Consider the following 16457-nt stretch of genomic DNA (forward strand, 5'->3'; position numbering starts at 1 on the left):
CCAGAACCCTAACTTGAGCTACCTTGATTTTTTGTATTTGGATCTGATCCAGTTCACAGGCACACATCCCAAAGTGTATATGCATATTTGCACATATTCGATCTTCGAATTGTTTTCACCAAAGTTATTGGGTGAATATGTGTACTCTGCCTACATCCAGCAAACTATGGTGGCCAGTCTTCAACCAACCACCATGCCATCGTCAAAGGGGCGCGCGTCGCACACATCCAGCAAAATAAGGCAGTCAGTCTTCAATGTGCATCGTGCACACCTTTTTTCCTCTTCATTTTCTTTTTTCTGATGTATGCAGTACAAGTACAATGCATGCATTTTATGATGAGTATATCTACACACATACTCAGTTCGCTACTCATAATGACTTAATTTGGATATCAACAAACCAAAACCACATATGTTGTTCACAAACTATTGGAATAAACTATCATAGTCCAAATGCATTAGCTTCTTATACGTATGCATGTGTTTAAGATACACAAACGACATTCTGTCTATATAAATTACCAAGTAATTAGCAAACTATCATGATATACATATTTAATTACCATATGTCAACCATACCTATATGTTGATGATTGTGCACCGATTTACCATGATATTAATCTATTCACTTCCCGATTCCATATGTTAGTCCACTGCAAAAACATGAGCACACCTTTGCTTTGCCAAAAAGATCATTACTTCAAAGAAAACAAATTTAGTCCACTGCAACACATGATTATATACGCTTCCTGTTGTATATTACTTGGGATGCATCGGACCCTATGTTCTACTTATGTTTGGAAGTAAGATAATTACGAGAGCTTATTGTCATATCCTGCAGTTGTAGAGTATCAGTTGAAGAGAAGGGAGCTAATGCCTTGCATAGATGCAATATGCTTTCTTCAGCCAATGAATGAAAAGAAGTTTTTTACAACCTTTGGCCTTTTTGATAGTCGCCTAGAGGGGGTGAATAGGGCGAAACTGAAATTTACAAATATAAACACAACTACAAGCCGGGTTAGCGTTAGAAATAAAGACGAGTCCACGAGAGAGGGCGCAAAACAAATCTCAAGCAAATAAGGAGTGTGACACAAGGATTTGTTTTACCGAGGTTTGGTTCTCGCAAACCTACTCCCCGTTGAGGTGGTCACAAAGACCGGGTCTCTTTCAACCCTTTCCCTCTCTCAAACGGTCCTTCCGACCGAGTGAGCTTCTCTTCTCAAATCACAACCGGGAACAAAACTTCCCCGCAAGGGCCACCACACAATTGGTGCCTCTTGCCTTGATTACAATGGAGTTTTGATCACAAGAACAAGTGAGAAAGAAAAGAAGCAATCCAAGCGCAAGAGCTCAAAAGAACACGGCAAATCTCTCTCTCTAATCACTAAAGCCTTGTGTGGAATTGGAGAGGATTTGATCTCTTTGGTGTGTCTAGAATTGAATGCCTAGCTCTTGTAAGTGGTTGAGAAGTGGAAAACTTGGATTCAATGAATGGTGGGTGGTTGGGGGTATTTATAGCCCCAACCACCAAATTAGCCGTTTGGTGGGGCTGACTGTCGTATGGTGCACCGGACAGTCCGGTGTCCGGTGTACACCGGACATGTCCGGTGCGCCAGCCACGTCACCAAAGTCGTTGGGATTCGACCGTTGGAGTTCTGTCTTCTGGGCCCGCCTGGATGTCCGGTGGTGCACCAGACATGTACTGTAGAGTGTCCGGTGCGCCAGCATGGGCGTGCCTGACTTCTGCGCGCGCTGGCGCGCAATAAATGCGTTGCAGGTAGCCGTTGGCGCCGAAAAAGTCGTTGCCCCGCAGTTACACCGGTGAATTATAGCGGAGCATCCGTTGTGAATTTCCGAAGCTGGCGAGTTCCTGAGGCCGCTCTTCCTTGGAGCACCGGACAGTCCGGTGAATTATAGCGGAGGACCTCTGGAAATTCCCGAAGGTGGCGAGTTTGAGTTGGAGTCCTCTGGTGCACCGGACACTGTCCGGTGATGCACCGGACAGTCCGGTGCTCCAGACCAGAGGTGCCTTCGGTTGTCCCTTGCACTCTTTGTTGAACCCCATACTTGGTCTTTTTATTGGCTAAGTGTGAACCTTGGCACCTGTATAACTTATACACTAGAGCAAACTAGTTAGTCCAATTATTTGTGTTGGGCAATTCAACCACCAAAATTATTTAGGAACTAGGTGTAAGCCTAATTCCCTTTCAATCTCCCCCTTTTTGGTGATTGATGCCAACACAGACCAAAGCAAATATAGAAGTGCATAATTGAATTAGTTTGCATAATGTAAGTGCAAAGGTTGCTTGGAATTGAGCCAATATAAATACTTACAAGATATGCATGGATTGTTTCTTCATTTTTAACATTTTGGACCACGCTTGCACCACATGTTTTGTTTTTGCAAATTCTTTTGTAAATCCTTTTCAAGGTTCTTTTGCAAATAGTCAAAGGTAAATGAATAAGATTTTGCAAACATTTTTAAGATTTGAAATTTTCTCCCCCTGTTTCAAATGTTTTTCCTTTGACTAAACAAAACTCCCCCTAAATGAGATCCTCCTCTTAGTGTTCAAGAGGGTTTTGATATATCATTTTTGAAATACTACTTTCTCCCCCTTTTGAACACAATAAGATACCAATTTGAAATTTACCAATTGAAAATCTCCAATTTTAAAATTAGGTGGTGGTGCGGTCCTTTTGCTTTGGGCTCATAATTTCTCCCCCTTTGGCATGAATCGCCAAAAACGGAATCATTAGAGCCCTTGAAGTACTTTCTTCCCCTTTGGTCATAAATAAATGAGTGAAGGATTGTACCAAAGACGAAGTCCTTTTGCTTTGAACTCTCCCCAAAAAGATGGAGAGATGCACGGAGCGACGGCGAAGGATGAGTTACGGAGTGGAAGCCTTTGTCTTCGCCGAAGACTCCAATTCCCTTTCAATATACCTATGACTTGGTTTGAAATAGACTTGAAAACACATTAGTCATAGCACATGAAAGAGACATGATCAAAGGTATATAATGAGCTATGTGTGCAATTTAGCAAAAGAAGTTCCTAGAATCAAGAATATTTAGCTCATGCCTAAGTTTGTTAAAAGTTTGTTCATCAAGAGGCTTGGTAAAGATATCGGCTAATTGATCTTTAGTGTTGATGTATGAAATCTCGATATCTCCCTTTTGTTGGTGATCCCTTAGAAAGTGATACCGAATGGCTATGTGTTTAGTGCGGCTAGGCTCGACGGGATTATCCGCCATTTTGATTGCACTCTCGTTATCACATAGCAAAGGGACTTTGGTTAATTTGTAACCGTAGTCCCGCAGGGTTTGCTTCATCCAAAGCAATTGCGCGCAACAATGGCCTGCGGCAATGTACTCGGCTTCGGCGGTGGAAAGAGCGACCGAATTTTGCTTCTTTGAAGCCCAAGACACCAAGGATCTTCCCGATGTGCTCTTCCTATTGATTTTACACCCTGCCCAATCGGCATCCGAATAACCAATCAAATCAAATGTGGATCCCCTAGGATACCAAAGCCCAAACTTAGGAGTGTAAGCCAAATATCTCAAGATTCGTTTTACGGCCGTAAGGTGAGCTTCCTTAGGGTCGGCTTGGAATCTTGCACACATGCATACGGAAAGCATAATATCCGGTCGAGATGCACATAAATAGAGTAAAGAACCTATCATCGACCGGTATACCTTTTGATCCACGGACTTACCTCCCGTGTCGAGGTCGAGATGCCCATTAGTTCCCATGGGTGTCTTGATGGGCTTGGCATCCTTCATCCCAAACTTGTTTAGAATGTCTTGAGTATACTTCGTTTGGCTAATGAAGGTGCCCTCTTGGAGTTGCTTCACTTGAAATCCTAAGAAGTACTTCAACTCCCCCATCATAGACATCTCGAACTTTTGTGTCATGATCCTTCTAAATTCTTTACATGTAGACTCGTTAGTAGACCCAAATATAATATCATCAACATAAATTTGGCATATGAACAAGTCATTTTCAAGAGTTTTAGTAAATAAAGTAGGATCAGCCTTTCCGACTTTGAATCCATTAGTGATAAGAAAATCCCTAAGGCATTCATACCATGCTCTTGGGGCTTGCTTGAGCCCATAAAGCGCCTTAGAGAGTTTATAAACATGGTTAGGGTACTCACTATCTTCAAAGCCGGGAGGTTGCTCAACATAGACCTCTTCCTTGATTGGTCCATTGAGGAAAGCACTTTTCACGTCCATTTGATAAAGCATAAAGCCATGGTAAGTAGCATAGGCCAATAATATACGAATTGACTCAAGCCTAGCTACGGGTGCATAGGTTTCACCGAAATCCAAACCTTCGACTTGGGAGTATCCCTTGGCCACAAGTCGAGCTTTGTTTCTTGTCACCACACCATGCTCATCTTGCTTGTTGCGGAAGACCCATTTGGTTCCTACAACATTTTGATTAGGACGTGGAACTAAATGTCATACCTCATTCCTAGTGAAGTTGTTGAGCTCCTCTTGCATCGCCACCACCCAATTCGAATCTTGGAGTGCTTCCTCTACCCTGTGTGGCTCAATAGAGGAAACAAAAGAGTAATGCTCACAAAAATGTGCAACACGAGATCTAGTGGTTACCCCCTTATGAATGTCGCCGAGGATGGTGTCGACGGGGTGATCTCGTTGAATTGCTTGGTGGACTCTTGGGTGTGGCGGCCTTTGCTCTTCATCCTCCTTGTCTTGATCATTTGTATCTCCCCCTTGATCATTGCCATCATCTTGAGGTGGCTCTTTTGCTTGATCTTCTACTTCATCAACTTGAGCTTCATCCTCATTTTGAGTTGGTGGAGATGCTTGCGTGGAGGAGGACGCTTGATCTTGTCCATTTGGAGGCTCTTTGGATTCCTTAGGACACACATCCCCAATGGACATGTTCCTTAGCGCGATTCATGGAGCCTCTTCATTACCTATCTCATCAAGATCAACTTGCTCTACTTGAGAGCCGTTAGTCTCATCAAACACAACGTCACAAGAAACTTCAACTTGTCCAATGGACTTGTTAAAGACTCTATATGCCCTTGTGTTTGAATCATATCCTAGTAAAAAGCCTTCTACAGTCTTAGGAGCAAATTTAGATTTTCTACCTCTTTTAACAAGAATAAAACATTTGCTACCAAAGACTCTAAAATATGAAATATTGGGCTTTTTACCGGTTAGGAGTCCATAGGATGTCTTCTTGAGGATTCGGTGTAGATATAACCGGTTGATGGCGTAACAGGCGGTGTTGACCGCCTCGGCCTAAAACCGATCCGAAGTCTTGTACTCATCAAGCATGGTCCTTGCCATGTCCAATAGAGTTCGATTTTTCCTCTCCACTACACCATTTTGTTGTGGCGTGTAGGGAGAAGAGAACTCATGCTTGATGCCCTCCTCCTCAAGGAAGCCTTCGATTTGAGAGTCATTGAACTCCGTCTCGTTGTCGCTTCTAATTTTCTTGATCCTTAAGCCGAACTCGTTTTGAGCTCGTCTCAAGAATCCCTTTAAGGTTTTTTGGGTTTGAGATTTTTCCTGCAAAAAGAACACCCAAGTGAAGCGAGAATAATCATCCACTATTACAAGACAATACTTACTCCCGCCGATGCTTATGTAAGCAATCGGGCCGAATAGATCCATGTGGAGTAGCTCAAGCGGCCTGTCGGTCGTCATGATGTTCTTGTGTGGATGATGAGTGCCAACTTGCTTTCCTGCTTGGCATGCGCTACAAATCCTGTCTTTCTCAAAATGAACATTTGTTAGTCCTAAAATGTGCTCTCCCTTTAGAAGCTTATGAAGATTCTTCATCCCAACATGGGCTAGTCGGCGGTGCCAGAGCCAACCCATGTTAGTCTTAGCAATTAAGCAAGTGTCAAGTTCAGCTCTATCAAAATCTACTAAGTATAGCTGACCCTCTAACACACCCTTAAATGCTATTGAATCATCACTTCTTCTAAAGACAGTGACACCTACATCAGTGAATAAACAATTGTAGCCCATTTTGCATAATTGAGATACAGAGAGCAAATTGTAATCTAATGAATCTACAAGAAAAACGTTGGAAATAGAATGGTCAGGAGATATAGCAATTTTACCAAGACCTTTGACCAAACCTTGATTTCCATCCCCGAATGTAATAGCTCGTTGGAGATCCTGGTTTTTCTCGTAGGAGGAGAACATCTTCTTCTCCCCTGTCATATGGTTTGTGCATCCGCTGTCGAGTATCCAACTTGAGCCCCCGGATGCATAAACCTACAAAACAATTTTAGTTCTTGACTTTAGGTACCCAAACGGTTTTGGGTCCTTTGGCATTAGAAACAAGAACTTTGGGTACCCAAACACAAGTCTTGGAGCCCTTGTGTTTGCCCCCAACAAACTTGGCAACTACCTTGCCGGATTTGTTAGTTAAAACATATGATGCATCAAAAGTTTTGAATGAAATGTCATGATCATTTGATGCATTAGGAGTTCTCTTCTTAGGCAACTTAGCACGGGTTGGTTGCCTAGAACTAGATGTCTCACCCTTATACATAAAAGCATGATTTGGGCCAGAGTGAGACTTCCTAGAGTGAATTCTCCTAATCTTGCTCTCGGGATAACCGGCAGGGTACAAAATGTAACCCTCGTTATCCTGAGGCACGGGAGCCTTGCCCTTTACAAAATTAGACAATCTTTTAGGAGGGGCATTAAGTTTGACATTGTCTCCCCTTTTGAAGCCAATGCCATCTTTGATGCCAGGGCGTCTCCCATTATAAAGCATACTACGAGCAAATTTAAATTTTTCATTCTCTAAATTATGCTCGACAATTTTAGCATCTAATTTTGCTATATGATCATTTTGTTGTTTAATTAAGGACATGTGATCATGAATAGCATTAATATCAACATCTCTACATCTAGTACAAATAGATACATGCTCAACGATAGATGTAGGGGGTTTGCAAGATTTTAATTCTACAACCTTAGCATGTAATATGTCGTTTTCACTTCTAAGATTAGAAATAGTAACATTGCAAACATCAAAATCCTTAGCCTTAGCAAGCAATTTTTCATTTTCATTTCTAAGGCTAGCAAAAATGTTCAATTCTTCAATCCTAGCAAGCAAATCATCATTATCATCTCTAGGATTGGAAGTTGAAACATTACAAACATGAGAATCAATCTTAGCTAATAAATTAGCATTTTCATTTCTAAGGTTAGCAATAGTATCATGGCATGTGCTTAGCTCACTAGATAGTTTTTGACATTTTTCTATTTCTAGAGCATAAGCATTTTTAACCTTAACATGTTTCTTATTTTCCTTAATTAGAAAGTCCTCTTGGGAATCCAAAAGGTCATCCTTTTCATGAATAGTGCTAATTAATTCATTTAATTTTTCCTTTTGTTCCATGTTAAGGTTGGCAAAAAGGGTACGCAAATTATCTTCCTCATCACTAGCACTATCATCACTAGAAGATTCATATTTAGTGGAGGATTTTGATTTAACCTTTTTCCTTTTGCCGTCCTTTGCCATGAGGCACTTGTGGCCGACGTTGGGGAAGAGGAGTCCCTTGGTGACGGCGATGTTGGCGGTGTCCTCGTCGTCGGAGGAGTCGGTGGAGCTCTCGTCGGAGTCCCACTCGCGGCACACGTGGGCATCGCCGCCCCTCTTCTTGTGGTACCTCTTCTTTTCTCTCCTCTTGCCCTTCTTGTCGTTATCCCTGTCACTGTCACTTGATAATGGACATTTAGCAATAAAGTGACCGGGCTTACCACACTTGTAGCAAACCTTCTTGGAATGGGTTTTGTAATCCTTCCCCTTCCGTTGTTTGAGGATTTGGCGAAAGCTTTTGATGATTAAAGCCATCTCCTCATTGTCGAGCTTTGAAGCATCGATTGGTTGTCTACTTGGTGTAGACTCCTCCTTCTTCTCCTCCGTCGCCTTGAACGCCACCGGTTGTGCTTCGGATGTGGAGGGATCATCAAGCTCATTGATCTTCTTTGAGCCCTTGATCATACATTCAAAGCTCACAAAATTCCCGATAACTTCCTCGGGAGTCATTAGTGTGTATCTAAGATTACCACGAATTAATTGAACTTGAGTGGGGTTAAGGAAGATGAGTGATCTAAGAATAACCTTAACCACCTCGTGGTCATCCCATTTCTTGCTCTCGAGGTTGCGCACTTGGTTCACCAAGGTTTTGAACCGGTTGTACATATCTTGTGGCTCCTCCCCTTGGCGAAGACGGAAGCGACCGAGCTCCCCCTCGATCGTTTCCCGCTTGGTGATCTTAGTGAGTTCATCACCCTCGTGTGCGGTCTTGAGTAGATCCCAAATCTCCTTCGCATTCTTCAACCCTTGCACTTTGTTATATTCCTCTCTACTTAGAGAGGCGAGGAGTATGGTTGTGGCTTGGGAGTTGAAGTGCTCAATTTGGGCTACTTCATCCTCATCGTAGTTTTCATCCCCTACGGATGGTACCTGTGCACCAAACTCAACAACATCTCATATGCTTTTGTGGAGTGAGGTTAGATGAAATCGCATTAAATCACTCCACCTAGCGTAATCTTCACCATCAAATGCTGGTGGTTTGCCTAATGGGACGGAAAGCAAAGGTGTATGTTTAGAAATGCGAGGGTAGCGTAGAGGAATCTTACTATACTTCTTGCGCTCTTGGCGCTAAGAAGTGACGAACGCCGTGTCGGAGCCGGAGGTGGATGCCGATGAAGAATCGGTCTCGTAGTAGACCACCTTCCTCATCCTCTTTTTCTTGTCCCCACTCCGATGCGGCTTGTGGGAAGAGGATTTCTCCATCTTCTCTTTGTGGTGTGAAGAAGATTTCTTCTCCTTCCCTTTGGAGGATTCCTTCTTCTTCTCCTTTCTCTTGATGCGGGACTCTTCCGATGAAGTGCTCTCGTGGCTTGTAGTGGGTTTTTCGCCGGTCTCCATCTCCTTCTTGGCGTGATCTCCCGACATCACTTTGAGCGGTTAGGCTCTAATGAAGCACCGGGCTTTGATACCAATTGATAGTCGCCTAGAGGGGGGGTGAATAGGGCGAAACTGAAATTTACAAATATAAACACAACTACAAGCCGGGTTAGCGTTAGAAATAAAGACGAGTCCACGAGAGAGGGCGCAAAACAAATCTCAAGCAAATAAGGAGTGTGACACAAGGATTTGTTTTACCGAGGTTTGGTTCTCGCGTGAGTGTGTCGCGTGCCCCAGCCCAGATGGGTCGAGCGCGTGGGCGAGCGCGAAGGGGGGGAAGGCGAGGTGGCCGGAGACGGGCGTGAGAGAGGTGGAAATCCCGCGGCCTTCGTGTTCGTCCCGCGCCCAGGTCGGGTGCGCTTGCAGTAGGGGGGTTACAAGCGTCCACGCGGGTGAGGGAAGCGAGCGGCCCTAAGAGAGCGCCTGTCCCGTCCTCGGTCCCGCGCGACCAACCTTCTCTAAGAAGGCCCTGGTCCTTCCTTTTATAGGCGTAAGGAGAGGATCCAGGTGTACAATGGGGGTGTAGCAGAGTGCTACGTGTCTAGCGGAGGGAGAGCTAGCGCCCTAAGTACATGCCAATGTGGCAGCCGGAGAGACCTTGGCACCCTGCTGGCGTGATGTCGTGGCTGTCAGAGGAGCAACGGAGCCTGGCAGAGGGACAGCTGTCGGTGCGGTCGAGTCCTTGCTGACGTCCCCCTGCTTCCGTAAGAGAGCTGAGAGCCGCCGTCGTCACAGAGCTTGTGGGGCGCCATCATTGCCCATCTGGCGGAGCTAGCCAGATGGGACACCGGTCTTGTTCTCTGTGACCCGAGTCGGCTCGGGGTAGGATGATGATGGCGCTTCCCGTTGACGCGGCGGGCCTGTGCCCTAGGTCGGACGACGTGGGGGCTCCTCCGAAGCCGAGGTCGAGTCTGTCTTCCGTGGCCGAGGCCGAGCCCGAGCCCCTGGGTCGGGCGAGGCGGAGGTCGTTCGGCAGAGGCCAGGGCGGAGTCCGAGCCCTGTGGTCGGGCGAAGCGGAGTTCGTCGTCTTCTGGGGCTGTGCCCGAGTCCGAGCCCTGGGTCGGGCGGAGCGGAGTTCGCCGTCTTCCGGGTCTTAGCCCGAGTCCGAGCCCTGGGTCGGGCGGAGCGGAGTTCGCCGTCTTCCGAGTCTTAGCCCGAGTCCGAGCCCTGGGTCGGGCGGAGCGGAGTTCGCCGTCTTCCGGGTCTTAGCCCGAGTCCGAGCCCTGGGTCGGGCGGAGCGGAGTTCGCCGTCTTCCGGGTCTTAGCCCGAGTCCGAGCCCTGGGTCGGGCGGAGCGGAGTTCGCCGTCTTCCGGGTCTTAGTCCGAGTCCGAGCCCTGGGTCGGGCGGAGCGGAGCTTCCTATGGCGCCTTTGGCAAGGTCTGACTGCCTGTCAGACTCACTCTGTCGAGTGGCGCTGCAGTTGGAGTGGCGCAGGCGGCGCTGTCCTTCTGTCAGAACGGCCAGTGGAGCGGCGGGGTGACGACGGTCACTTCGGCTCTGCCGGGGGGCGCGCGTCAGGATAAAGGTGTCAGGCCGCCTTTGCGTTGAATGCTCCTGCAACTCGGTCAGTCGGTGCGGCGATTTAGTCAGGGTTGCTTCTTAGCGAAGCCAAGGCCTCGGGCGAGCCGGAGATGTGTCCGCCGTTAAAGGGGGGCCTCGGGCGAGACGGAAGTCCCTCGAGGTCGGCTGCCCTTGTCCGAGGCTAGGCTCGGGCGAAGCGTGATCGAGTCACTCGTATGGACTGATTCCTGACTTAATCGCACCCATCAGGCCTTTGCAGCTTTATGCTGATGGGGGTTACCAGCTGAGAATTAGGCGTCTTGAGGGTACCCCTAATTATGGTCCCCGACACAAACCTACTCCCCGTTGAGGTGGTCACAAAGACCGGGTCTCTTTCAACCCTTTCCCTCTCTCAAACGGTCCTTCCGACCGAGTGAGCTTCTCTTCTCAAATCACAACCGGGAACAAAACTTCCCCGCAAGGGCCACCACACAATTGGTGCCTCTTGCCTTAATTACAATGGAGTTTTGATCACAAGAACAAGTGAGAAAGAAAAGAAGCAATCCAAGCGCAAGAGCTCAAAAGAACACGACAAATCTCTCTCTCTAATCACTAAAGCCTTGTGTGGAATTGGATAGGATTTGATCTCTTTGGTGTGTCTAGAATTGAATGCTTAGCTCTTGTAAGTGGTTGAGAAGTGGAAAACTTGGATTCAATGAATGGTGGGTGGTTGGGGGTATTTATAGCCCCAACCACCAAACTAGCCGTTTGGTGGGGCTGACTGTCGTATGGTGCACCGGACAGTCCGGTGTACACCGGACATGTCCGGTGCGCCAGCCACGTCACCAAAGCCGTTGGGATTCGACCGTTGGAGTTCTGTCTTCTGGGTCCGCCTGGATGTCCGGTGGCGCACCGGACATGTATTGTAGAGTGTCCGGTGCGCCAGCATGGGCGTGCCTGACTTCTGCGCGCGCTGGCGCGCAATAAATGCGCTGCAGGTAGCCGTTGGCGCCGAAAAAGCCGTTGCCCCGCAGTTACACCGGACAGTCCGGTGTACACCGGACATGTCCGGTGAATTATAGCGGAGCAGCCGTTGTGAATTCCCGAAGCTGGCGAGTTCCTGAGGCCGCTCTTCCTTGGAGCACCGGACACTGTTCGGTGTACACCGGACAGTTCGGTGAATTATAGCGGAGCACCTCTGGAAATTCCCGAAGGTGGCGAGTTTGAGTTGGAGTCCTCTGGTGCACCGGACACTGTCCGGTGTACACCGGACAGTCCGGTGCTCCAGACCAGAGGTGCCTTCGGTTGTCCCTTGCACTCTTTGTTGAACCCCATACTTGGTCTTTTTATTGCCTAAGTGTGAACCTTGGCACCTGTATAACTTATACACTAGAGCAAACTAGTTAGTCCAATTATTTGTGTTGGACAATTCAACCACCAAAATTATTTAGGAACTAGGTGTAAGCCTAATTCCCTTTCACTTTTCTTTTATCTTTTTGAGTTTATTGGTGAGGTGAGAATCTTGAAGTGAGAGAGGTGATCTCCAATTGATGCAAAGGTAGTAAGGTATCGTCGTTGTGATTGTAAATTTGAATATTGATTAATTATTTGTTATAGCCTTATGAATCATCTATTGAGAACTACAATGTATCATATTCTTTTTTTTCTCCGTCAGCGAAAAATGCAGAGCACATATCATATTCCATTTTCTCGAGGAAGACAATTATTGCTCCGAGTGAAAATGAGTGGTGTCTTACCTCCCATCATAATTTGGTGCCCTTTACAATCTTGCAACAACAATGTCATATTATGTCATATATCACTGTATATTTGCCCACTATTATTAATCATTTTCTAATCCATACATGTTTCTTTATATTCCTACCTTTTGCTAACTCGGACACGTGAGGGCTGCCGCAGCTACCGATTGTGACAGCGTTTTCTGTGTCAAATCCTGAAGAGAATAGATAGAGGTCTTCCTTGCATATCCTTGAAAATAAATGACATACTACAACCCAATAAACTTTTTGTATTTATTCATGAGGAACGGCAGGAAAAATTTCCTCATTAAAATAAGTGAAAGAATCTAATGACCATTAATTATCTTCAAAAAAATCAATCGTTACTACTGCACCGAGTTGTTGGCAATAATCTCTACTACTTATTAAGGCAGTAAGGGGTAGGCTGTCATTCCGTGTTCTGCTATTTTCATTCCCTATTCTGCCTTTCCGATTCTGTCATTCCCATTCCCTGTTCTGCCTTTTCGATTCCCCCTTCCCGCACAATCCATTCTCACCATTCCCTGTTTTTGCCTTTTCGATCCCCCCTCCGCGCACAGTCCATTCTCATGTTCGGTCATCATTCCCTGTTTCCTTTCTCATTCTCCCCTCCCCACAAAGTCCATTCCCATTCCCACGTACATCCCACGCCTAGCTAAAATTAAATTAAAAAAACAGACGCCAAAGAGATTCAAACCCACGACCCCTCAAGTAAATGTGCTCGTAGCTACCACTACACCACATATGTGTTTATGTCTACATCTATTGTAGTAAAACATATACTACATCTCCCCCGAAGACCACCTTCTACCCTTGCACAATGTGTAGTAGTAGATAAGTATCACCGAGATTATTAAATTATATTTTTGGATTGAGGGAGTAGTATTTAAAGAAGAGCCTTGCATGCAATTTCTTTTGTTTGAATAATGTTTTCAACTTAAATTCCTTTTTCTGCATGTGTGACATTTATTCTTCGTAATATTTTTCCATGGATCTGACTTATAAGTCATTTTCATAAACCAATGCCAAAGATGAATCCATGTTTCTTACTTGGAAACCCCAAACAAACACTACTAGCACAAGACGCTCGCGTTGGCGTCGCTCATCGACGACAAGAAGAAACTGAAAGTCGCCTAGAGGGGGGTGAATAGGGCGAATCTGAAATTTACAAACTTTAAGCACAACTACATGTCGGGGTTAGCGCTAGAAATATAAACGAGTCCGAAAGAGAGGGCGAAAACAAATCACAAGCAAATAAGGCGGATGACACGGAGATTTGTTTTACCGAGGTTCGGTTCTTGCAAACCTACTTCCCGTTGAGGTGGTCACAAAGACCGGGTCTCTTTCAACCCTTTCCCTCTCTCAAACGGTCACCTAGACCGAGTGAGCCTTTCTCTTCAATCAAATGGGACACTAAGTCCACTACAAGGACCACCACAACTTGGTGTCTCTTGTTTTGATTACAAGTGAGTTGAACACAAGAAAGAACGAAGAAGAAAAGCAATCCAAGCGCAAGAGCTCAAATGAACACAAGTATCTCTCTCTCACTAGTCACTATCTTGATTGGAATTGTCTTTGGACTTGGGAGAGGATTTGATCTCTTGTTTGTGTCTTTTATTGATTGTTATAGCTCTTGTATGAGGTGTGAAGGCTGAAAACTTGGATTCAATGAATGGTGGGTGGTTGGGGGTATTTATAGCCCCAACCACCAAAGGAGCCGTTGGTGGAGGCTGCTGTCGCATGGCGCACCGGACAGTCCGGTGCGCCACCGGACACTGTCCGGTGCGCCAGCCACGTCACTCGGCCGTTGGGTTCTGACCGTTGGAGCTTCTGACAGCTGGGCCACCGGACAGTCCGGTGGTGCACCGGACAGCCACTGTTCACTATCCGGTGCGCCTTCTGGTGCCTGTCCTGACTTCTGCGCGCAGGCGCGCACTGTAGCGCATTTATTGTTCCTGACAGATGACCATTGGCGCTGTGTAGCCGTTACTCCGCTGGCGCACCGGACAGTCCGGTGATACACCGGACAGTCCGGTGAATTATAGCGGAGTGGCTCCCAGAATTCCCGAAGGTGGCAAGTTCGGAGTTGGGTTCCCTGGTGCACCGGACACTGTCCGGTGCGCCAGACCAGGACACACTTCGGTTGTCTTTTGCTCTCTTTATTTGAACTCTTTCTTGGTCTTTTTATTGGTTTGTTGTGAACCTTTGGCACCTGTAGAACTCATAATCTAGAGCAAACTAGTTAGTCTAATTATTTGTGTTGGGCAATTCAACCACCAAAATCAATTAAGAAAAGGTGTAAGCCTATTTCCCTTTCAATCTCCCCCTTTTTGGTGATTGATGCCAACACAAACCAAAGCAAATATAAAAGTGCATAATTGAACTAGTTTGCATAAGGTAAGTGCAAAGGTTGCTTGGAATGAAACCAATAATTATTTCTATTAGATATGCATGGATGACTTTCTTCTTATTGAAATTTTGGACCACGCTTGCACCACTTGTTTTGTTTTGCAAAGTTTTGGAAATTCTTTTCAAAGTCTTTTTGCAAATAGTCAAAGGTATATGAATAGGATTTTGAGAAGCATACAAGATTTGAAATTTTCTCCCCCTGTTTCAAATGCTTTTCCTTTGACTAATCAAAACCCCCCTTAACGAAATCCTCCTCTTAGTGTTCAAGAGGGTTTTAGATATTATTTTTGAAGAGGGTATACTAATTTGAAATTATATCAAGAATAAGATACCAATTGAAAAACATACCAATTGAAAAATCTTTTCTTAATCCATATTTGAAAGACTACATTTTTGAAATTGGTGGTGGTGTGGTCCTTTTGCTTTGGGCTAATACTTTCTCCCCCTTTGGCATGAATCGCCAAAAATGGATACTTGTGAGTGAAATATAAGCCCTTTTAACTATTTTCTCCCCTTATGGTAAATAACATATGAGTGAAGATTATACCAAATTGGAGAGTGTGTTGCGGAGCTACGACGAAGGATGAATAATCGATGGAGTGGAGTGGAAGCCTTGCATTCGCCGAAGACTCCATTTCCCTTTCAATCTATGACTTAGCATAATATGTACTTGAAAACACATTAGTCATAGCACATGAAAGAGATATGATCAAAGGTATAGATGAGCCATGTGTGCAAAAATGTCAATCAAAATTCCTAGAATCAAGAATATTTAGCTCATGCCTAAGTTTGGTAAAAGTTTGCTCATCTAATGGCTTGGTAAAGATATCGGCTAATTGGTCTTTGGTGTTAACATATGCAATCTCGATATCCCCCTTTTGTTGGTGATCCCTTAAAAAATGATATCGAATGGCTATGTGTTTAGTGCGGCTATGCTCAACGGGATTATCCGCCATGCGGATTGCATTCTCATTATCACATAGAAGAGGAACTTTAGTTAATTTGTAACCATAGTCCCTGAGGGTTTGCTTCATCCAAAGCAATTGCGCGCAACAATGGCCTGCGGCAATATACTCGGCTTCAGCGGTAGAAAGAGCCACATAATTTTGCTTCTTTGAAGCCCAAGACACCAGAGATCTTCCCAAGAACTGGCAAGTCCCTAATGTGCTCTTTCTATTAATTTTACACCCTGCCTAATCAGCAACGGAATATCCAGTTAAATCAAAAGTGGATCCCCTGGGGTACCAAAGGCCAAACTTAGGAGTATAAACTAAATATCTCAAGATTCGTTTTACGGCCCTAAGGTGAACTTCCTTAGGATCGGCTTGGAATCTTGCACACATGCATACAGAAAGCATAATATCCGGTCGTGAAGCACATAAATAGAGTAAAGAACCTATCATCGACCGGTATACCTTTTGATCTACGGATTTACCTCCCGTGTCGAGGTCGAGATGCCCATTTGTTCCCATGGGTGTCTTGATGGGCTTGACATCCTTCATCCCAAACTTTGCAAGAATGTCTTGAATGTACTTCGTTTGGCTAATGAAGGTGCCCTCTTGGAGTTGCTTTACTTGAAATCCTAAGAAATACTTCAACTCTCCCATCATGGACATCTCGAATTTTTGAGTCATGATCCTACTAAACTCTTCACATGTAGATTTGTTAGTAGACCCAAATATGATATCATCAACATAAATTTGGCATACAAATAAATCATTTGCAAGTGTTTCAGTAAAGAGAGTAGGATCGGCTTTTCTGACTTTGAACCCATTAGCGATAAGAAAATCT

The sequence above is a fragment of the Zea mays genome, chromosome 5 (genome assembly GCF_902167145.1).
Source record: "Zea mays cultivar B73 chromosome 5, Zm-B73-REFERENCE-NAM-5.0, whole genome shotgun sequence".
In the NCBI taxonomy this organism is placed as follows: domain Eukaryota; kingdom Viridiplantae; phylum Streptophyta; class Magnoliopsida; order Poales; family Poaceae; genus Zea; species Zea mays.